Genomic DNA, 23642 nt, shown 5'->3' on the forward strand with positions numbered 1-23642 from the left:
GTGTTCCTCCATCTCTTCATTTGGGAAAAAAAATACCAAAAGGAAAACTGAGAGCATGTATTCATGTTCTCTGTATACCTGTTGTTGAGAGAGCTTGTGTTTTGCAATTTTTCTTTTCTTTTTTTTTTTTTTTTTGGTTTTTCGAGACAGGGTTTTTCTGTGTAGCTTTTCACCTTTCCTGGATCTCACTCTGTAGACCAGGCTGGCCTCGAACTCACAGAGATCCTCCTGGCTCTGCCTCCCGAGTGCTGGGATTAAAGGCATGCGCCACCACTGCCCAGTGTGTTTTGCAATTTTTTTTAAAAGTGCTATGGAGAAGCATAGATACCAGAAGACCAGAACTTTTTTTCCCCACATTTATTGGAAAGTAAATTCTTCAATCTTGTTACCAATCTGGGAAAGAGTCCAAAACATATTGTTAAAATATAGCATATGCTCAAGTGTGAGACATTGGGTTAATGGAAAAATTAGCACAGCCAGTTCGGGGTGATTTCCTTTTTGGTTCATTGATCAGGTCATGGTATAGGCAGAGCACTCTAAAAGTGGGAAAAGCACCCAATTGACTCAAGGTATTGGTGGAGGAATCCAAGCTGCATAACAGTACATCCAGGGGGATTATAACTGGTTGGAGGACCATGTGCAAAGATTACCTATTAAAATTATGTTCTCATTGGCTATGGGTTTTGTAAAAAATATTTTCAATGACTTGATAAAGATGTAGCTAATATGAGACATCAACATTATCTGGCAGACAATGGAACAAGTGTAGAAAATTCATTGGCCACGTTTATATTATAGGAGTAATTTAGGACCCCAAATCTCTTGGCACAAAATGGAAATGAGTTAAATATGGCTTAAGAAAAATGTGAGAGAAAGTTTTATTGGCTGAAGTGCTCTACACATAGCCTGCTCTGTGCTGTGCTACCTCATTCATACAATATCAGTGCTCTTTGTCTGTTACATAATGCTGTGCTGTAACTGTAACATGACCAAGTGGAGAAAACCATTATGAATTGCATTTTGGAAATTATGTATAAAATTTAGATATTCTTATTTTCTGGAAAAGGGACCAGTCACTTTAAACAACAGTTTAAGCCCCTGCTAAGGATGATGATTGCTTCTAATAACACAGTGACATTTCCCCCTTTCCTTGTGACCTGAGGAAAGCCAGATCTGAAGAGTAGGAGAAAATGCTTCTCAATGGCTTCCTTAAAACTGAAACAGAGAAGAGAGAATGAATAGACTCATTGTCTATCAAAAGCAGTACAGAAATCCAACTTTTGATGATGGGTTTGGATTAAGGCATCTTACTGGATCCTACAATTTCATATTCTCTACCCTTTCCTCATACTAGTGATGGTGGTTGTTGTTTCTACCTAGCTCCATTGTTCGAAGCCTCTGCTCACACCCAGACTATGTGAAATAAAAATTCTAATTGACATTTGTTATACCTACCAACTAATAAAGACCAGATACTTTTCAAAGGGTAAAATGGCTTGTATTTTATGCAAAGACTATAAAAAAGTAAAACCTGGAAAGTTTGAGGTGGCCTCATTTCCTGAGGGGCGAATCCAAACCCCTTTTAAGGAAACAAGAGTCTAAGCACATTTTGATTGGGCTGCTTCTTTAACCTCTGTTGACTTAAAGGAGCTTTATTTAAAAATATAATTTGGAAACCTATACTATCTACTTAATACAACAAAAAGGAACAGAATGGTGAAAAATGGCAGCAAGTGGAGAATGTGTCATTCCAGAGTCTCCAAGGTAAAGCATTCGCCACCAGGAGGGATCTGGTTGCATGCCCCTTTGTTGCTGGCACTACTAAACGGAGAATGAGAAGTTGGGAAAGTAAAAGAATAAAGTCTTTGCGATTTTGTGGCTGGGGTTACTAAGCACTTATGGTGGTAAATAAAGCTTAAAATACAAGTTCACCATATTAACCACCTCCCCCCAAAGAACCTTCCGGGCAGACCAAATCACTATTTTCCCAGAGACTGAAGTAAATTATTTTGCAGGAACAAGTTATTTTGTAGGAACAGAATATCCTGAATGACTTGGTCATTCAAAGCATTAATACTTGTTTCAGCTAATTCGTAGAGCACTCAGTTGGCTGAAATAAAACCTCAGGGTTAGAGGGATGCTGGTGTCTAAATGGTGTTTATATGTCCACTCTTCTTATGTTTAAAGGTACTTACTGAGTCTCCCCAAATGAGACTGCTTTGCTCTTCTTCAGGATGTGTTAATAATTAACCAATGATTGTAATGGAGGACAATTGCTAATATTCAGTGCAAACTAAATGATACAATATTGATGTGTTTAGGGAAGCTCTATTTTTCTTTGCTACAATGCAGTGCCTAACAAAATGCAATAGCTTAGGATTCCCAAAGTACATAAAGGTATGAAAAAGCTTCAAAACTTTGCTTTTCTGAATTTGAATGTTTTGGCCTCTGGCAATTTTGAGAACCCATCAATCAAGAACAGAGAATGTGAGTTCGAGGCCAGCCTGGTCTCCAAAGCGAGTTCCAGGAAAGGCGCAAAGCTACACAGAGAAACCCTGTCTCAAAAAACCAAAAAAAAAAAAAAAAAGAACAGAGAATGCATGGAAAACATGTGTGAAGATAAAATCTCTGTCAGTGCCCTTGGTGGTGTGAGAAAGTACCAAGGTATGAGGTGTCCTGGAACCCAATAAATATAATAGTGTCATACAGAACAATCTCCCATTAATAATTCTGTCATCATTAGGAGACAGTAGAGACATGTGGAAATCAGCTATGGTGACTGTCTTAAGGTACTTCACTCTTCCCAAGTACAAATATTTAGGGAATGACAAAATTCCCCACAGAGAAATGACTAGACTTGTTCTTCGATTGCCAAGAAGGAATGGATCCCTGAGCACGCTCTGAACAATGATATAAATATGAATATTAATTTAAACCTTTCATCTCCAGATATCTCAGTGCATGGCAACTCCATAGAAACTGTGATAAGCTCTGGAATACCTGTGGTGATAGTATTCTGTTTGCATGGCAGCCATTACATATAATGAAATATGGTTCTTTTTTCATTTGGCTGTGGTTGTGCATTTGGTTTAGTTCCTATTTTTTAAGCTCCTAATGGATTAATCAATGAACATTCCTGTGCTTGTATCACAGATCACATGTATAGACATTTCTGTTGGGGAGGTAGTTAGAAGAGAAATGTTGGATGCTATGGTTTCAATGTGAGTACCTCTCACAGGCTCACATATTAAAGCCTTGGACCCCAGCTACTGGTACTTTTTCAAGGGTGGTGGAAAGTTATGATGTGAGGCCTACTTGAAGGAAGTAGATCACTGAGAGTGGGCCTTTGAGGACATTTTGCTCTTGACCCCTTTCTGTCTCTTCTTTGCTTCATACTATTCCCCTTATAATGTAAATATATCCATCAGCTGCTTCCTCTGAGCACCATGATGTTCTACCCATGCACATTTGGCCAGATGGCCATGGGCTGAATCTACTGAAATTCTGAGACAAAATAAACTCTTCCTTTAAGTTGTTTCAATCAAATATTTTTGTCACAGTGGTGAGAAAATATCCCAAAAGCCCTAGCAGACGACACCAAATTTTATTCAGTGTGATTTTGCTAAAGGACACACAGCAGAGCTGCTTATGATGTCCCTCATGGCCCCACGCTGTCCCAGACACTTGATGTTGTCTTCAGGGACATCACTGTGTTTCTTCCCAATGTTGTGAGTTATCAGTACAATAATTTACACACTCAACTTTTATTGTAAGTATTCCCTGTGGCTTCACAGTGAAACCAAAATGCATTCTTGCCCTCGGTGGGGGAATGTTCCCTATTCTACATCCCCTCTATGTGAACATCCCTATTCTTGGTTGCCAACTTGACTACAACTAAAGCACAAGCAACTGGGCACAACAGTGAGGGATTTCCCCCTTAATTAAATCATTTGAAATGGGAAGATCCATTTTTAATCTGGATCTTTTGAGGTGGGGAGATACAGACAAACTTTCTGGCAGCATCCTATACAAAGGACATGGAAGAAAGAAGCTCTCTCTTTGCCTACTTGCTCTTGCTCTGGCTGGAAAGTCCATTCCTTCACTGGTGGTAGAGCCTACTTCTCTGGGATTCCAGCATATACTGAAGACCAGTTTAGACATCCAGTCTTATGCGTTGAGCAACTGCTATATTCTTGGACTTTACATTGGAAGACAGTGACTCTTGGACTAGCTGTACCACAATCTGTGAGCCACTCTAATACAAACAAGCAAAAACATATGTACATATATACATACATGCATGCATGTTGTGGAATATTTTGATTGCACCCTGACACTCTGAGATTGACAATAAAGTTGATCTTGAATCAGATATGGAGTTAGTGATTATTAACCATAGAGTTTTTGGTGGACCTACATTAGTATAGAGAGACACAAGAAGGAATAGAGAGGGGCTTAGAAAGATTTGTGAGCCTTTTTTGATCTGGGAAGTGTGGAGAAGCAGGGTCAGCTGATCATTTTTCCATTACTCTGTGGATCTATCAGATTTTTACCCAAATATCTGACTCTCAAGTTTTATTTAATAATAGAATAATAAAAGTAATCAGTTCACATTCACATATGTATTTATGTATGTGTGTATATATGTTTATGTATATACAATTGAACCAGGCTTTTTTGTATTACTGTCATTAATATTTCCTCTGGTTAGTCTATAGTTTTTGAATAATTTCAATTCTTTACTCAGTACTTCTTTTTTTAAGTTAATTAATTAATTAGTTAATTATTTTTGGTTTTACAAGACAAGGTTTCTCTGTGTAGTTTTTTTTTTTATTTTTTTTATTTTGCAATACAATTCAGTTCTACATATCAGCCACGGATTCCCTTGTTCTCCCCCCTCCCGTCCCCCTCACCTTCCCCCCAGCACCCCCCCCCTCCATTCCCATCTCCTCCAGGGCAAAGCCTTCCCCACAGACTGAGATCAACCTGGTAGACTCAGTCCAGGTAGGTCCAGTCCCCTCCTCCCAGGCCGAGCCAAGCAATCCTGCATAGGCCCCAGGTTTCAAACAGCCAACTCATGCAATGAGCACAGGACCCGGTCCCACTGCCTGGATGCCTCCCAAACAGATCAAGCCAATCAACTGTCTCACCCATTCAGAGGGCCTGATCCAGTGGGGACCCCTCTGTGTAGTTTTGATGCCTGTCCTGGATCTCATTCTGTAGACCAGGCTGGCCTCGAACTCACAGAGACCTACCTGGCTCTGCCTCCTGAGTGCTGGGATTAAAGGCATGTGCCACCACTGCCCAGCTCATTACTACTTTCTCCAATACCACTCATGCCTTTTGTATATTATATATCACTTATATGATCATCTCAAAATTCTGCACCGCATTTTCTGCGTCTTTGTTATCCATGGATAGCCTATACCTTGGTCTATTGGTTGCTTTTCACTACTCTAATCCAAACACCTCACACAAACAGCTTGAATGATGGAGGATTCATTTTGAATCGTGGTTTCCTAGTGCTTGCTAAGGCCCTGGTTTTAGGCAGAATGCCAGGGTGCAGGAACATATGGTGATGCAGCATGATTTACTTTACAACTGGCAAGGAAAGAGGTGTGACCAGAGGCGTCAGTCAGGACTAACACGCTTCCAAGGACCTGTCCCACTGTCCCACTACTCCAGCTAGACTCCTATAAAAGTTTCTAGAACTTCCCAAAATACAGCTGCCAGATGGAGCTATATTTGACTACATTAGCCTTTGACTCTTTATCCCCAAACCAGGGTATTCAGACATCTGTTTAGTTTACTTTATGGCTTGTTACCATGGTCATTGCCTTAACCTTGTTACTAGTGTTAATTTCCACACTTCTAAAACATCATTTTGAAGGATTCACCTATCCATATCTCCACTTTTCCTTTTTACTTCTTCTAGGATGCTGATGCAAAGACTGTTCCACCTATATTTGCTTGCTTTAATTGTTTACCCACTCATATGAGTGGCTCCCCACATGCCAGCAGCTTCCTTTTCCATTCATTTGTGCTTTCTTTCCCATCTCTGTTTCCTCTCTGAGAACAATCTCTGTGCTATAGAATCTTCTTCCAAGGCAGTGCAGTGTAGAGTTTGAGGAAGACGATGCATAGCTTTGCCATGGGAAAACTTTAATGGATGGGGACATCCATCGTCACTGAATCCAACCTCCCTGTCCTCTGACCGGACCATTCTGAGACAGATATTCCCAGTGAGAATGACTCTGTTGCATGACTTTGCTGGATTTATTGTCTTTCTCGCCTCACATACCTCCTTCGTCACCACCCCCTCACCTCATGCTCTATAAAATTGTCTTCTGACTACTCCACCTGTACTGCCCTTATCTCAAGGATTCTTTCTGGAGAAGCACATGTACTTCCGATCCCACGGCCTTTACATTCCGTGATTCAAAATTATATTCATTGTCTAGCATATGCACTCAGTTCTAACTCCCTTGTCTTTCTCATTTTTGTTCTAGGAAGTACTGGACTTGGCCGTCTTTAATCTTTGTTAAACATGACTTTTAGCCCATGGCTTATTCTTCTCTCTCACTTATTATACATCTGGGTGTCTACTTGTACATTTATTCACCTGTTTCAATTACTATAATCTATTATGATATTAGGAATTTTACCCTTCTTTCTTGCTTTTTGGCCCAAAGTCCCCAGAAAGTGGCTGATGATGTAAAGGATTCTTTTAGTTTAATAAATTTAAATTACATGTTTAAAACTAACACTGTTGTGAAGATACTATGGTGATATTTTATTTGTGTTGAAATGTGATTTTATTTGTATGTTAATAAAGAAAGTTGCCTGGGGGTCAGAGCTAATAGCAAGCCATAGCCGAAGTCTGGCAGTGGTAGCACATGCCCCTTAATCTGGTCACATGGCAGGCAGAGTCTGTGTGTTCAAGTACATCGCCAGCTTGGAGACACACACCTTTAATCTTAATACCAACCATAGAGACCTGGAGGTCTGTATAGACAGGCAGTGATGAGGAGGTCATGTGGTTGGGTTTACAACCAGTGAGAAGGCAGAACATAAAGTCAATAAAAAGACAGACACACAAGAAGTAGGTCTCCTTCTCAGGGGAAGGACGGCAGTGGCAGTAAGGGGTAAGAAGGTGGTCTTGGTCTCAGCTCTTAGCTACTGCTCTCTGACCTCTGGGGCTTTTAACTCTGCAAGGTACCTCAAACTTAAGCCAATTTCTCCGTCATATAGGAAGTCTGAGTTGATTCAGTACATACATCAGTGTAAGTTCTGTTGACAAGGAGCCAAGGTCCAAGTTTTAATTAAGGAAGTATTCTGAATGCAACCAGTTACATTATTTTTCTCTTTAGAACAGCTAGAATGTAGTTATTTCTCATCATGAAAAACATTTAGAATGATAATTTTAGAATATCAAAAGTGTAATGTCCAGAGATTTTGGGAGCAAACTCTCAGGGACTGACCCCAAGTATTTACTAACATCAGGAGACCAGGAACTATTGATGACTGTGCCCACATACATAGAACCTGGTCAATTCACATCTAAAATTAATGCTTTGCAAAGCTGAAGAATTAGAATCCTCAGTGATTTCAATAACATTACATATTATATAAATTTTATTTACATTAACTTAATATCTTTAAAACATACAGCTTTAAAGGTTTCTAAGAAGTAAATATATTATCCTTACTCCAAAAATGAAGGAAAAGACAGAGAAAATCTAAATGATTTGCTCAAAGCAACACAGTTCAGATTAGGGACAATGACATCTCTTTGGTCTCTTGAAAGTAATTCTATACTACAATGCTTTATCCCTAAATGAATCATGCAAGCTGACTAGTTAGCTATGTAATAAATACCTTGGGTAACCAACTTGAAACAATAACAGTTTTATTTTGGCTCATAGTTTCTAAGGCTCTAGTTAATGATGGACTGGTGACCATGTTGAGAAGCATCCAACCCTATGTTCACTTTGATTCAGCCTCCTCTCTCAGATCTTCAAATATTGGTATTCTTAAAAGTGTGTCCTCAGGTATATGCCCAAGAGTGGTACAGCTGGGTCTTGGGGGAGATTCCTTCCCGATTTTCTAAGAAAGTGCCATATTGATTTCCAAAGTGGCTGTATAAGTTTGCATTCCCACCAACAGTGGGGGAAAGTTCCCCTTGCTCCACATCCTCTCCAGCATAAGCTATCTTCAGTGTTTTTGATCTTAGCCATTCTGACGGGTGTAAGGTGGTATCTCAGAGTCATTTTGATTTGCATTTCCCTGATAATTAGGGATGTTGAGCAATTCCTTAAATGTCTTTCAACCATTTGAGCTTCCTCTGTTGAGAATTCTGTTTAGCTCTATAGCCCATTTCTTAATTGGACTATTGGGCATTTTGATGTCTAATTTCTTGAGTTCTTTATATATTCTGGATATCACCCCTCTGTCAGATGTGGGGTTGGTGAAGATCTTTTGCCATTCTGTAGGCTGTCGGTTTGTCTTGTTGACCATGTCCTTTATTCTACAAAAGCTTCTCAGTTTCAAGAGGTCCCATTGATTGATTGTTTCTCTCAGTGTCTGTGCTACTGGTGTTATATTTAGGAAGTGATCTCCTATGCCAATGCATTCAAGACTAGTTCCTACTTTCTCTTCTATCAGATTCAGTGTAACTGGTTTTATATTGAGGTCTTTGATCCACTTGGACTTAAGTTTTGTGCACGGTGACAGATATGGATCTATTAGTAGCCTTCTACATGTTGACATCCAGTTATGCCAGCACCATTTGTTGAAGATGCTTTCTATTTTCCATTGTACAGTTTTGGCTTCTTTGTCAAAAATTATATGTTCATAGGTATGCAGATTATTGTCAGGGTCTTCAATTCAATTCCATTGGTCCACATGTCGTTTTTTATGCCAGTACCAAGCTGTTTTTATTACTGTAGCTCTATAGTAGAGTTTGAGGTCAGGGATTGTGATGCCTCCAGAGGTTATTTTATTGAACAAGATTCTTTTGGCTATCCTGGGTTTTTTGTTTTTTCCATATGAAGTTGAGTATTATTCTTTCCAGGTCTGTGAAGAATTGTGTTGGTGTTTTGAAGACCCCATGGGAATCGGAAGAAGCAAAGTGCTAGAGAGGTCCCCAGAAATCCAGTCATGTATATACCCCAGTCTCTTGAGTAAATCTTAGTCTTGTCCCTACTTTGATCTCTCCTTTTCTTTCCTTGAATGTTCTTTTCTCTTTCTCAACTTCCTGTTCACTGTCTAGGCCATGACTACCATGGTCAATGTTACTTGTTGTTTTCATTAGGGTTTCTATTGCTGTGACAAAATGCTATGACCAAAAAGCAAGTTGGGGAGGAAAGGGTTTATTTGGCTTATATGTCCATATTTCTGTCCATTATTGAAGGAAGTCAGGACAGGAACTCAAACAGGGAAGGATCCTGGAGGAATGGGATCTGATGCAGAGATCACAGAGGGATGCTACTTACTGTACTACTTTTCTGGGTTGCTCTGCCTACTTTCTCATAGAACCCAGGACCATCATCCAAGGTATGGAACCACCCATAATGGGCTTGGCCCTCTTGAATTGATCACTAATTAAGAAAAGCCGGGCGGTGGTGGCGCACGCCTTTAATCCCAGCACTCGGGAGGCAGAGCCAGGCGGATCTCTGTGAGTTCGAGGCCAGCCTGGTCTCCAAAGCGAGTTCCAGGAAAGGCGCAAAGCTACACAGAGAAACCCTGTCTCGAAAAACCAAAAAAAAAAAAAAAAAAAAAAAAAGAAAATGCCTTATAGCCAGATCTTCTGGAGACATTTTCTCAGCTGAGGTTCCTTCCTTTCAGATAATTTTAGTTTGTGTGTCAAGTTGACATAAGACTAGCCAGCACACTTGTCTCCATTAATTTTTGCCAACAAGCATATCTCTCACTATTTTATATATATCATGACCATATAAGTACTTCATTTCCCTAAATACTAAATGTCTATTAATAATTAACCTACTGTGGTAATTTCATTTATTTTCATCAATGATTCATTTATATATAAATAGCATGTGGGTAGTTGGAGTTTATTCTGGATACAAACCACATCGATTGTTTGAACAGAAAGAAAATTTCTTTTAACTAGACACCAAAGAGCCAGAAAGACAAAAATGAGATCTTAAGGGATTATGGTAGAAATAGCTTCAGGTAGAAGCTGTTACCTCTCAACTTTGGAAGTGAAAATAAAAGGGTTCAACTGTTAACAACACAGAAGTTCAGGAGGAGAACTCCACGCATCTGGGTCCCCCCTGCCATCAGAGCAGACTCTGCCCAGTTTGCTGAGAAGACTAAGAACACAATGGAGTCGATTCTAGTGACATGGTACATGGACAGTCTACAATTATTTCACTGCTCCTCAAGGAACAAACTTTGGGCTGAAGAACCATTGTTGGGGCTACCTGGGGTTGTACTGAAAGCAAGCAGGAAGGGAAAAATTTTCTTCCATAGTTTCACAGTCTCTCTTTAGCATCTGTACCACCCCCTGCCCGTGGTGACTTAACAAGGAGCAAGAACCTTCCATTCTCAAGCATTTGCCATCCTTAATTCATTAAAAAAATTTTTATTTTTGAGATGATAATATAATTACATCATCTCCCCCTTTCTTTTACTCCTTCCAAACCCTCTCATACACCTCTCCTTGCTCTCTTTCAAATTCATGACCTCTTTTTCACTGATGTTTGCTCCATTCATTTATGTATATGCATATACATATACATTTCTAAATACAACCTACTGAGTCTGTATGATCTTACTTGCATGTACGTTTTCAGGGCTGACCATTTGGTATTGGGTAACTAATTGGTGTGCTTTTTCCTGGGGAAGACCATTTCTCCCACTCTCAGCCTTCTTTAGTTGCCTGTAATTCTTTGTGTAGGGTTGAGGCCTTGTGGGATTTCCCGTCCACCTTGGAATTTCTCTTGGCATTGTTCTTGTTTAGGTCATGTTTAGGCAGTCATATGGATGAGACTTTATGGATGTAGCTCCTTATGTTACTTGGAGACACAATCTCACAGCAAACTCCCTGATCCTCTGGTTCCTGAAATTTTTCTGCTCTTCCCCCCACCACTTCAGCAATGTTCCCTTAGCTTAGGTGTGGGATTGTTTTCTAGATGTATCCATTAAGACTGGGCTCTACAACTCTGCATTTTGATTGATTGTGGATTTCTGTAATGTTCTCATTCTACTGCAAGAGAAGTTTCTTTGATGAGAGGTGAGAACCACACTTATTTGTGGGTATAAGAACAAATATTTAGAGTGTAGCTAGGGATTACGATTACACTGGTTTAATAAAGTGGTGGTTGTTGGTTCTCCTCCAAGATCCAAGACTTCATGGTAGTTGGCTAGGTTTCCAGTACAAGGTATGATTTCCTTCTTGTTGAGCAAATCTTGAGGAGGGAAGCAACCAACATTTCTTATTCATTTTTGAATGCTATTCCTTTGGATGATATCATACTCAGACTTCCCCAACAACTTCAAAATTCTTCTGTCTTCCATGGTCCAACTCACCACACACTGTGTCCATTATATCTACAAATTAATTGTGAACTCATGTGATTTGCAGGCTTCTCTTACAATGTGTATCTTTTGTTTCCTGTCACCATGAATAAAAACATGTTTTGATACAAATATTAAAATTGTGAATTTAGAGCGAGAAGGGCTGTTCCTGAGTCCATTCCTCAGTTCTACATCATTAGGCAGTAACTTAAACTTCCCGACTGCCACATTCCTCACACATCAATTCAGAGGCAGGGGCTCTTAAATAGTTTCTGCTCAATAAAATTTCTTTGGTAGGTAGAATTTAAAAGGACTTGGTGTGTTTTAATTATCTCTCAGAAAAAAACAGTACAATATATCTAAGCATTGACTGCTTTGTTGGTATACTTGTATATTGGCAGCCAAGTAGTAGAGATGTTAGGAGAAAGGATTCTCTATAAGTTTTGGTGGATTAAAATGAAAATAAACACAGCGTTCAACCTTTTTTTCTTCAATAGTTAGCATTGTTAAATTTCTTTTAATTCTTTAGTAGAATAAAAGTTTGAAAGAAGTGCCTCCTTTTTCAGGGATGATAGGCTTATTACATCTCTAGCCATTCAGAATTTTCCTCTGTAATTGTGGTATTTTCTTAAGCAATAAAAACCAAAGTCCTAACATCTATAGATCTATACATAATGAATAAATTATGAAAAAGATTTAACATGGGTTAACAGAGAGCATGATTTTGTCAGTAGGCTTCACTCAGCATACATGGCTGGAAAGCTATTGGAAGAAAATCCAGAATTTTGCTATTGTTGATTTTGAGGATCCAAGAAACCCCTGGGTTTGTTGGTTCATCTGCTGTTCTGTCACCAATTTGTTATGAATCATTAGAAATAGAATTTTCATATATTTTAGCAGCTGCTTCACCTTGGACGTGATGCTGCCTCCTCGTGTTTGTTTCTGGAAGAGCCTGTTGCATTCAATAACAACGAAAACAAGTGGGAAATATCGACAATCTGGATGTGGGCCAAAGGAGCAGGAATTAGGTTCCTGCTGTTTTAGTCTTCTTACGGGCAGAAAATAGTCTTGATAAAATAATGAAAGCCTTGCACATTCTAAAGAGAATTTAGTTTGCCAAAAAGGATAAATTATCTTTAAAATATGGTGAGATAAGGTGGGGGATTGAGGTGAAGAAGAACTTTGGGAATGGTTGGAGAGAGAAGAATGCAAAGTATCGAAGCCTAAATTGTGTACACACAGCTGAATGGTCCTTCGCAAATGAGGCTTAAGTGTCCAGGCCATGCTTTAGTGATTTTCAAGAGTGAAAAGCATCTAACTTGGAAGCAGGTTTAACCTGCAGTAATGAGGGTATGAACTAATCTGCAAGGACCATATTAGGGAAATAAAGGCAGTGTTATTCCACATGGTTTGAAATGGAGTGGAGATTTTACCGCTAGTTCCATCAAGACCGGCTTAACTGCCAGTGTAAATTACTCTTATGTGGTCGTTGAAGTCGCATGCTGACGCTGCTTGAAGCAAAAACAGAAAACCAAGTTCTGCTTTGTCACGAAGCAGACCTGGCTTCTTCATTGCAAGCTTGCTGCTCACAGAGAGGTTGTGTGAGTCCTCAGCTTCAGAAGCCTCTGTGCACACAGGTAATGATGCACACACTAGAGTAACAGTACCGTAAGCTGCCTAGTATATGACATACAGTACAAAGGAGACAGCAAGTCACAACTAACATCACATTCATGTTTCTCTGGTGTTTATATCTGAGTCACAGGTTCCGATAAAAAAAAGTAAAAATATGCAGCAGAAAGATGGGTCCTGCTTCCGTATCCATTCTGTAAGCCTATGTCTTTTTATAGGTGAATTAAGTCCATTGATATTAAGGGATATTAATGACCAGTGATTGTTCATTCCTGTTATTTTTTGGTGGTAGTGTGTGTGTACTTCTCTTCTTTGGGGTTTACTGCTGTGGCTTTATCTGTTGCCTGTGTTTTCGAGGGTGTATCTGACTTCCTTGGGTTGGAATTTTCCTTCTAGTGCTTTCTGTAGGGCTGGGTTTGTGGATAAGTATTCTTTAAATCTGGCTTTGTCTTGGAATGTCTTGTTCACTCCGTCTATGATGATTGAAAGTTTTGCTGGGTATATTAGTCTAGGCTGGCATCCATGGTCTCTTAGTGTCTGCATTACATCTGTCAAGAAATTAGACATCAAAATGCCCAATAGTCCAATTAAGAAATGGGCTATAGAACTAAACAGAGAATTCTCAACAGAGGAAACTCAAATGGCTGAAAGACATTTAAGAAATTGCTCAACATCCCTAATTATCAGGGAAATGCAAATCAAAACAACTCTGAGATACCACCTTACGCCTGTCAGAATGGCTAAGATCAAAAACATTGAAGACACCTTATGCTGGAGAGGATGTGGAGCTAGGGGAACTCTCCTCCACTGCTGGTGGGAATGCAAGCTTGTACAACTACTTTGGAAATCAATATGGCACTTTCTTAGAAAATTGGGAATGAGTCTCCCCCAAGATATAGCTATACCACTCTTGGGCATATACCCAAGGAATGCTCAATCATACCACAAGGGCACTTGCTCAGCTATGTTCATATCAGCATTGTTTGTAATAGCCAGAACATGGAAACAACCTAGATGCCCTTCAACTGAAGAATGGATAAATAAAATGTGGTACATATACACAATAGAATACTACTCAGCAGAGAAAAACAATGATATCATGAGGTTTGCAGGCAAATGGATGGATATAGAAAAAATCATCCTGAGTGAGGTAACCCAGACTCAGAAAGACAAACATGGTATGTACTCACTCATAGGAGGATACTAGATGTGGAACAAGGATGATTGGACTACTACTCACAACACCAGGGAGGCTACCTGGAAAACAGGACCCCAAGAAAGACACGGGGATCACCCAATGACAGAGAAATGGAAGAGATCTACATGAACAGCCTGCACGTGAGTGGGGGTAATGAAGGGCGAGGGTCGAGGGAAAGAGGGCTTGGGGGAGCGGGAGATCCCAGCTGGATCAAAAACAGAGAGGGAGAACAAGGAATAGGAGACCATGGTAAATGGAGACCATATGAGAATAGGAAGAAGCAAAGTGCTAGAGAGGCCCACAGAAATCCACAAAGATAGCCCCACAACAGACTGCTGGCAATGGTCGAGAGACAGCCCGAACTGACCTACTCTGGTGATGGGATGGTCAAACACCCTAATTGTCGTGCTAGAAACCCCATCCAATGACTGAGGGAACTGGATGCAGAGATCCACGACTAGGCCCCGGGTGGATCTCTGGGAGTTCAATTAGCGAGAAAGTAGAGCGTTTATATGAGCGAGAATTGTTGAGACCAAGGTTGGATAAAGCACAGGGACAAATAGCCAAACGAATGGAAACACATGAACTATGAACCAAAGGCTGAGGGGCCCCCAACTGGATCAGGCCCTCTGAATGGGTGAGACAGTTGATTGGCTTGATCTGTTTGGGAGGCATCCAGGCAGTGGGACCGGGTCCTGTGCTCAGTGCATGAGTTAGCTGTTTGAAACCTGGGGCTTATACAGGGTTGCTTGGCTCGGCCTGGGAGGAGGGGACTGGACCTGCCTGGACTGAGTCTACCAGGTTGATCTCAATCCTTGAAGAAGTCTTTGCCCTGGAGGAGATTGGAAGGGGGGGTGGGATGGGGGGAAGGGGAGGGGGGCTGGAGGGAGAGAACAAGGGAATCCGTGGCTGATATGTAGAATTAAATTATACTGTAAAATAAAATAAAATTAAATTTAAAAAAAGTAAAAATATGCTGCTATGAATCTATCAAATGATAGATTGCTAGCCCAATTCACATGATTCTGCAGGACAAATCCATGGAAGGTTTCACTCACTTCCACTCTGAAATTCACAGAGTTCTGAGTTGCCTTCATTGAAGTTATTAGTGCTTTCTTGTCTCTGCATCAGAGGGGGCAAACGGGACTTCTCTTTGATCTCAGACATTTATGATACTGACTAGGAGAACATTAAAACAAACAAACAAACAAACAATCCTGGGAAAGTTGAGAAGTAGGTAAAACTATTAGACCAAAAGGGCTCTGTATGTGACCTTTATTCTAAAACTTTGCTGGGGATTATAGAGCATGCCTCTTCTAGGCTGTTCACCCTCTGAAGTTAATTGAAGTTAAATTATATAGTGCAAACGTAGACAGAAGGTTTCTAGGGGACATTTCCCATTGGTGCTCTGTAACATGTTATTCGAGAATCATAGAAATGAATGAAGTTCAATTGGGTCATAAATAAGCTAGTATGACACAATTCATTCATTGCCATTTTAAAGTCTCAAATGAGGAGTGGGTAGGAGCAGGCTGAGGAGAACAACTTGGGAGAGTTGGATCCTGATAAATAAAATAATTCCTATTATTCATTCGGCTGTGCCTTGGTCTGTGTCAATAAGTAAATTAGTAAAAAGAAAGAAAGAAAGAAAAAAAGACAAGAAGCCATTTCCGTGGATGATGGGACAAACAGCTTGTTAACAGTTATTTCTTGGTATGGCAACACTGCTTCCTTATTCTCATCTTCTTTTTTATGTGACTGTAATGGATTCATTTTTACTGGAAGAAAAATTTAATCAAATCAAAGTTGTTTTCTCACCCCCTTTCTACCTTCCTCTTTCTAATATTATGGTTGACTGGAAAAATGAATAAATAAATTCCTAAGGGGCCAAACCAGAGGCTTTTGATGATCTAGAGGGAATCCAGATGTTCACCCTGCCCCCACCTTACATAAAGGCTTTCATGGAATTTGTTGCAGGTCATATTACGTCTCCTAAAGAGAGTTTCTTCCTACAGTTTTACAGGTAATATTAAATTAAATTTCAACCTTTTGTTGTGAATAACTTGTGAAAAGCCTGCCTCTCAGTGTTGGAGTTCCACATTTATTGACAAGATTTTTGTAAATTGTCGTAAACATATGATCTCATGATGCCATTTAAGAAAGATTTAAGTCTGAGGCTGTTGTTATTTGCTTTCTTGTTATGATAAACATCAAGGTCAAAAGCAACTTAGAGTGGGAAAACTTTTACTGAAGCTTACCATTCCAGTTCCCATTTTCACTTTCTGTCATTGAGGGAAATCAGGGTATGAGCTCAAGCAGGAACCTGGCTCAGAAACCATCAAGGAAGATTGCTGATTGGTTCACTGGCTCGTGCTCAGCTAACTTTTTTAGACACAGAATGGTGCTGCTGGTGGTGTGGACTGGGCCCTCCCAACATGCATCGTCAATCAAGACCATTACAGATGTGAACACAGGCCAGTCTGGTCTAGACAATTCTTTAATTGTGTTCCCTCTTCCAAGATGGCTATAGGTTATGTCAAGTTGACAATAAAAATTAACCAGGATAAAGGCCATTTTGAAACATGTTTGCCTCGGACTAACTTCAAGGGCCCATGACTCTTCCTGGCTGCCCTTGCGGAAAGGTAGTACTGACGCAGCTACGAACATAAAACAATAGGTAGTCGGGTCATTCGAGAACATTTAAATATAAGAAAATGATAACTTTAGTGTTTATTTTAGAAAATTGTATTATAGACTCAAAATAGACCAATATAGCATCTTTTCAACTTTGAATCACTTATAATTATGTATGAATTATAGTTTTGACATTGAATAATGGCATTGGTAAAATTGCATGCAATAATTCACTGGAATCATGAACTGTTATCTCCAATGGTTCCACCTCATTGGGAAATAATTTCATGAATAGTTGATCTTACCTTGACTCTATAAAATAAATAAATGGGGATATTAAAACAATTAAGTTCTTATACTGGGCTTTTGAAGATATGGCACTGAACATTTCAACTCCAATAAACAGAAAGGAATAAGTATGCTCCAGTGAGTTCCAGAGATAAGGAAAATAGAATGGAAAACTAATCCCCAAGGCAGAACACTCCTATTTGTAAGAGGACTCCAAACAGGGAAGTCAATATAACATATTGATTTAGTAACCTATTCAAGATATGAGTCATTCTGAAAACTGTTTCATGGATGAATAAAATTCTGAAATTTAAGACAGGACTTCAGAAATTTTAGGACATCAACTAGCAAAGAAAAACACAAGTAAAACCTCTGCTCTAAAAAAAAAAAAAGAAACTCTGGCTTTTAAAATTAAATTAGTAATGTTATTAGGTTTTAAAAGAAAAGTCCTTTAGAAGACAGAAGTGTTATAGAAAAAATCTTTTTGTAAGATCAGTGCAAACTTGGTATGTTTGCCTTTGGAAGTTTAACATATAATATCCCACTGCAGATTAAAAAAAAAGACAAAAATGAAAAGAATGTATAAACTAGCCAAGGTAAAACAGAATCTCGGCCCAAATTTTTCTGAAAATATAGGTTGTGTTCAAAGAAAAAAGGTTTCAGTTGCTACATTCTGGCCCAGCTGAGTGGGCAAATACATGCAGACATCTGAATTTATGAAATATCAGTGCTGTTTCACCTAAGACAGAACTTCCTTCCCATATCTATTCCCACCCTCTGAGATGTGGGACTAAGATGCTATTTTCACATTCTTGGATAGGAGATTAATAGCCTTCCACTGTTATTCTTCATTTTTTATGGCTTTATTACAATGCTCCATCGAGAATATAATATTACATGTAAAACTACGGAGGAAATCGCATCAAAGAATTAATGAAGAAAAATATGTAAGAGAAGAAAACCTTGTGAGCTACAGAATGTATTTCAAAGGCATGTTTCAAATACCTGTTATAATCAGAAATTATACAAGGAGGAGACTTGGTTGAAAGTGATTTTTGTTCCAGACCTGTCAATCACAGAAACTATCCTGTTCATAGGTTTGTTAATAATATAACCATGACCAGCTGCATTCTGGACCATGAGACCCTTCTCAGATGAGGTCCAGGATGGTCCATGATCCAAGTGCCTTCACTCTGCAAATCGAACAGGTTCATCACTTTATTTGGTATGACAATCCTTGCCCCAGTATGGGGAGTAGTAATTCTCCTTGCCAATCAGACCCACCTCATTTTTAAATGAATTTCACCTAAAGTTTGTAAAGAATCAAGTAGACAACAGTAAGAATGGGTAGTCAGGTAGAGTGGAAGATGAAGAGAATAGAACTTGCCTAAGGGTGTCCTAGGTCTTTTTAGTCAAATCAGTCTGAATCAAAGTGTCCATCAACAAGCCAAGCTTCACTAAGCATCACAGTTAGCCAGAGTGGTGTGCTATACACTTGCCAAGAGTGTTTTGTTACATATATGCTCTCTCACTGGAGAGACACAGAGTAATAAATAACACAAGTACATTAACTGTCAATTACTTTACAATCATTAAAAACTGAGCTGGAAAGAATACATTAATGGTGCATTCCTGCCTGGGCTCCCATTATACACTTGAGTACAAATCCCAGCCGAACTAGCCTGTGGTAGTTGTGTAAATTTGGTCAAGTCACTTAACCAAGCAGTTTCTTATAATGTGGTCACCAGGCCAGCAACAATAGCCTCACAACTGCCGTGCTCGAAGACTCCTTGTTCTAAGACTTCTAAGTCACAAGCCTTGGAAACTGGGACAGTACTTTTATTCCAACACACCCTTTAAAGAATACTGATGCAAACTCAAGGTGAGAAGAAACCTAATTGAGGTCTTAAGATCCCTGTTAAATGGAGGTCAGAGAACTAACAGTTGAAGATGTATAATAATAGGGTCCAAAAATTGCAGTAAATTTATTATTATTTATTATTACTGGATAGTAGAAGAGAGAGTTGTTTCTGAAGTGAGTGTAGGGAGTAGAGAGGATTGAGTGAATGTGGAAGATCGAGGGGCCATTCCTGGAAGTGGTAACACGTATTGTGTTTCCAAGAATAGGTGAGGAGACGTTTTACCAGGAATTGGAATCACATACTTTTTGGAGAAAGCTTGGAAATAGATTTGGGTTCACATTTCATTATCACATCACCCATTTATGATCTCAGAAGACTTACTTAACTAGAAGAAATTTACTAAAAATTGAGCTAGTTCTCCTGGAGAATTGTAGAGAGGATTAAATGAGATACTGTATACAATACCTATAATAGATTACCTGATGTTTACTAAATGTTATCTACTACTGTTACTATCAGTATTGTCTATCCATTCTAAATTCTGTTACCTTTTGTCCTTGTTTTCTGTTTATTTTGTTTTTAAATAACTAAACCCTCCATCTGCACCAGATTCTTGCCCAAGGGTTGTCTACTCAGCATGCCTTCCAAGACTCAACAAGGAAAATGACATCCTTCTTCTCTGGTCTCGATCTCAGAATCCAATAGTTTCCTTCTTTCTTGCTTTAAAAATCTGTCTCTCTACACAAAAATGTCCATGGAATTCACTCTTCAGACATTGCCTGGCTTGTCATAAAACACAGCATATGAATGTCATAGTTTGAATGACTAATTGCTGACATGAATGTATTTATAACTGCCAGGAGTTACAACAACTAACACACATTCAAGAATGTATTCAGGTTGCATCAAACCACATCCATTCTCCAAAACACATCTCTGCTTGTACCTGTGTCCAAAGGCAGGTGCTGAAAGAGTCCATCAGGGAGGCAGAATCATGGCTTTTCATTTCTTTTGTGATTTGGTGACAGGGACAAAAGCAAACGAAGCCATCCAGATATATACTAACTATGACTGGTTGCATTAGTAAATTTTTATGAATCTTTCCAGTTCTCTCTGCCTGCTTATGAAGTCCCCCAAAGTACTTGTGAGTTCTCTGGAGAAGTAATCTCTCAGGCAATAGCAATGATTTAAGCTTTTAAAATTTCTACTGAAATTTCTAACTTCTAAATGTCAAACTAAGAAATGTATAAATTTTTTTAAAGCACGCATTGAAAGGATATGTTTGTATTCTACAGTGGCTGAGGCTATTTCCCTTATAACAAAATATTTCAGGATTTTCTTAATAAGCAAGGCTGCTAGTATGTTAGCATGTGTATATTATGTATTTATGTCTAACATAAACACATATTTGCATGAAGATGAGCATATAGAAGAATATACAGTGGTTATATTATTCTGAGGGAAATAAAAAACATATACTTTTTTAAAAGATTAAATGGAATATGAAAAACTATAGGAAGAAATATTTGTTTTTTTTCTAGTGAACTGATTATAGAGACATAAGCTCTTATGCATAAATAGAAATACAGCTTCAGGAATTCTCAGTATCTCTCACAGGTAAGATGTAATTAAGGTGGTTTGTGCAACTAGCATCCTATGGGATTCGTACCTACATCACATCAGTATGTTCTCCAAGTTCTGAGTTCGGAGCCACACATAAGAAGCAGGAGTAGGATTTAGAAATGGGTCTGCCCACTAGAAGTGGCACAGTGGCCCTGTGGATGTTGCTGAAACATTTTCTAATGCACCCTTTGCACTATTAACATTGTGGCCAACTCTGTGGAAACAAGTAGGCACCTGGCCTCAGAATTCTGATCATGTGGTCAACCTGGTTGGTAGCCAGCAGAGCTTACTGTCTCATGTGGTGGGCCATCAGTCTCTTGATGGGCTAGCAGACTTCACTCTGATCCTTCAGTAATGACCGCGAAAGCTGGACCCACATGTTTACATGCCTACAGTGTCCTCACAGTATGTGAGGCAGGAAGGTCAAGTGCAGTCCCACAGAGCATCATGAGGCCTAAGGGAAAGGCCCCTACCTAATGAGAGCTCCTGTTGTTTCTTTATAACTCCTCATTGCCCTTTGTGAAAGCAAATGAGAAGTGCTCATCTCGCCAGCTTCCTTTCATTTACTCTATTTCAGAAATGTTTTAAAATTTTCAGGTAAATTTGTACGTTGTTAAAGAATTACTTTGTGTAGTAAGAGATGATTTGGGATTAACAGATGAGGCACACTGAATTTGACTGTTTCTCTGCCCTTTCTGTGGTGTATTTATTTATGTAGCACTGCATCGGAATGTTTCTCTACCCTTTGACTACGTCTTCATAACAAAGATTCACAAACTAGGTTTCCAAGACCATCAGAAAATTAATATCTTGAAGTAGAGGTCAGGAGTATGAAAACGAGGAGAAAGTAAGTTCTTTCTATTAGCTCTGAAGGACAAGCTTGTCCTGCCTTTCTTCTGTCTCCTGATGGCTATAATCAGCATACCTCATAATTCCTTGGTGCATAGACACATCCTTCTGAACCTGGCCTCTGTCTTTACATGGACATCCCTCCAGGCCTTCCTTCTATATCAGTGTCTCAAGTCTTCTTTCCTTTTTTATATTAGAGATGTTAGTCTTTGGACATAGGGTGTACCCTCAATCCAGAATTACTTCATGTCTAGATCCCTAGTTACATCTATAGATACTCTATTTGCAAAAAGATCACACTTTACAGCTAACTATTGAGAATTAGATTTGGAAATACCTTTATGGAGCACCATTCAACCCATTACATTAATATTACTGAAATCTTGTAAGACTACTTTATAAGAATCAACTTTGTTACAATACTATTAAAACATTTGTTAGACTAATCCATCTCAAATAGCTCCATTAATAAGAATTCATATGTCTTCCTTTTGATGTTCTTACTTCCCCCTAGATGCCTATCCTCTATCTTCCCACATTCATCCACTTCTCCTCCTCGCTACCCTCAATCATTCTAGTGTTGTTGCTGTTTGCTAGACTCACCATCTGCATAGGACTCTAAGTCACTTCCTGAGTATTGTGTAGAACTATTTAGCTAAGTATGGCACAAGACCCTAATTCAGTGATGTGAATTGGTCACTTAAGTTCAGTCATACTATGGGTATCAAAATGCTCAACTCATGGATCAGATGTTGGCTTAATTACTTTTTTTCAGACTATTTTCTTAGCAATACCATAACCTCTGTCATGTCAGAACACTGTTTCTGTCTTGTCTTATCTTGCTTACTTTCCTATCCCCCAGTGACAAGCAGATGGTCTCATCTGAAATAAGAACTCATTGAATTCTGATTACTGAATGCTGATAATGTTGATATTCCAATGACAGCCAGTATTATTAAACTGTCATCTTTTAAAGACCAGAGCTTGAGTTTAATGTAACAGTTGTCCCCAGGACAATTATTAGAAGTATCTGTCAATGCAAAAAATTAGCTCTGACCTCAAAGAGAATAAGAAATCATTGATTCTGGAGTCAAATTTGAGTGACCATGGCCTGGGAAACATGGAGTTAAATTACCCCAGGTTCAGTGTTCCAATGTGGAAGCAATTTAAAGGAGTTTTTGTAGTAACAGAATAAAGAAATTTATAATTCAAGGCATTTTAAAAAACACATTGGTGGAAATATCAGAGGCGGAGTGAAGCAAGAAGGGGAATCTCTCCCATGGGCCTCAGGGCTATCTGATGATAGTCTTAGCTTTGGGGTTCTTGGAACCTAGTACTCTACTAAGTTTCCAAAATGTTTTTATCTGTTAAGCATAGAATGTTATACCTGACACAGAACTGGGCAAAGAATGGCCACTTAGGGATCTAAAGCTGACCAAGACAAAGTATAATCAGCCTCTGCTGATCTATGAGACTATTCACAAAAATGAAAATCATTTCTAAGTTGGTGTGGAGTAAATACTGGGTAATAGCAGCACATATTAGAAATGTGGTTATTTGACTGGACAGCTCTGAGATAGTTGGGCTTTCAGGAGGAGGGGGAAACATAACCTGCCTTTAGAAAGTGTACGGTAAGTATATGAGTTAAGTATACAAGGAACCATTTCTAAGGGGGCGTAGAGAATATAGGAAGAGATAGGGGAGGAGCAGATTGTCTGGAAGGAAACTAACCTTTGGCAAGGGTTTGAGTAAGACCACACCTCTCTAAGCTTTACTCCAATGGGCAGAACTTTGCCTATGCCTTCAACTACAATATACTACAGAACTCTGATCCTCAGTCAGTCATAGTCATGGGCAGGTGCTGACCTGATCCTGACCCCTCAACAGGTAACAATATCAGCATTGGAAACTATCATGTTTTTTATCTCTGTTCATGTTGTCAGTCATCATTCACTAGAGGACAGAACTTCAAGGCCATTCTCTGTCCACCAGACTTTATTTCCCATATGGCTTTG

Source organism: Peromyscus californicus, unplaced genomic scaffold, assembly GCF_007827085.1.
Source record: "Peromyscus californicus insignis strain IS unplaced genomic scaffold, ASM782708v3 Scaffold_17__1_contigs__length_78620276, whole genome shotgun sequence".
Classification (NCBI taxonomy): Eukaryota; Metazoa; Chordata; class Mammalia; order Rodentia; family Cricetidae; genus Peromyscus; species Peromyscus californicus.